We start from the raw sequence: 1,279 nt of genomic DNA, 5'->3' as shown, positions 1-1,279 counted from the left end.
ACAGACTTCCAGGTAGAATATTTTCCTTCTACTGCCACTCGCTGTCTTCTGTTGGCCAGCCAATTCTGTGTCCAGACAGCTAAGTTCCCATGTATCCCATTCCTCCTGACCTTCTGAATGAGCCTACCATGGGGAACCTTATCAAATGCCTTGCTGAAGTCCATATACACCACATCCACAGCTCGACCCTCATCAACTTTTCTAGTCACATCCTCAAAGAACTCGATAAGGTTTGTGAGGCATGACCTGCCCCTCTCAAAGCCATGCTGACTGCATTTAATCAAGCCATGCTCTTCCAGATGGTCATAAATCCTATCCCCCAGAATCCTTTCTAACACCTTGCAGACGACAGGCGTTACTGGTCTGTAATTGCAGGGGATTTCCCTATTTACTTTTTTTTTGAAGAGAGGAATTACATTTGCCTCTCTCCAGTCCTCGGGTACGACTCCAGTGGAGAGCGAGGATGCAAAGATCTTTGCAAGTGGCGAAGCAATTGCATTTCTCATTTCCCAAAGCAGCCAAGGGCAAATCTGGTCTGGGCCTGGCGACTTGTCAATCTTAATGTTTGACAAAGTTTTCAGCACATCAGCTTCCTCTATCTCTATCCATTCCATGTACACCTGCTCCTCAATGGTTTCATTCACTACAAAGTTCGTTTCTTTCGTAAAGACAGAAGCAAAAAACTCATTTAGGGCTTCCCCTACCTCCTCAGACTCCACACACCCATTCCCTATGCTATCCCTGATCTTCCAGCATCTGCACTACTTCACTCTTATGATTCTTGGCAATTTTATTCCTGAAATAAGTTCACTTTTTAACTAATATCATTTTCCTTTCTGAGCATAAAGTTCTGCCTGACAAGATTTCTACATGTTTAATAAAGGAATTGAGGCTGAATGACAATAAATTCTGTCTTCATGAGAATGCTGAAACTATCAGTTTTTCACCATTTTTTGTCTGGCCTGATCTCCACTTTACACTTGTAAACAGTAGCTACTTTGATCAGAATTTGGATATGAACTATTATTCATAGAGTAGAATAATTGAACTCTGAAGTATTGTAATAGCCCATAACTAGTGGACCCCACCACCAGGGATATATTTCCCTCCCCTCCCCTATCAGCGTTCCAAAAAGACCACTCCCTCCGTGACTCCCTCGTCAGGTCCACACCCCCCCACCAACCCAACCTCCATTCCCGGCACCTTCCCCTGCAACCACAAGAAATGCAAAACTTGTGCCCACACCTCCCCCCTTACTTCCCTCCAAGGCCCCAAGGGA

The 1,279-nt window shown here is 44.6% G+C and overlaps 1 protein-coding gene across 1 annotated transcript in view; it reads left to right on the top strand.

The window, feature by feature from the left end:
* Positions 1–1,279, top strand: part of vcla (vinculin a) — a 117,924-nt gene that overhangs the window by 83,267 nt on the left and 33,378 nt on the right. The window lies entirely within an intron of this gene.

This window comes from Chiloscyllium plagiosum, chromosome 38 (genome assembly GCF_004010195.1).
Source record: "Chiloscyllium plagiosum isolate BGI_BamShark_2017 chromosome 38, ASM401019v2, whole genome shotgun sequence".
In the NCBI taxonomy this organism is placed as follows: Eukaryota; Metazoa; Chordata; class Chondrichthyes; order Orectolobiformes; family Hemiscylliidae; genus Chiloscyllium; species Chiloscyllium plagiosum.
This window is presented reverse-complemented; position numbering and strand designations above follow the sequence as displayed.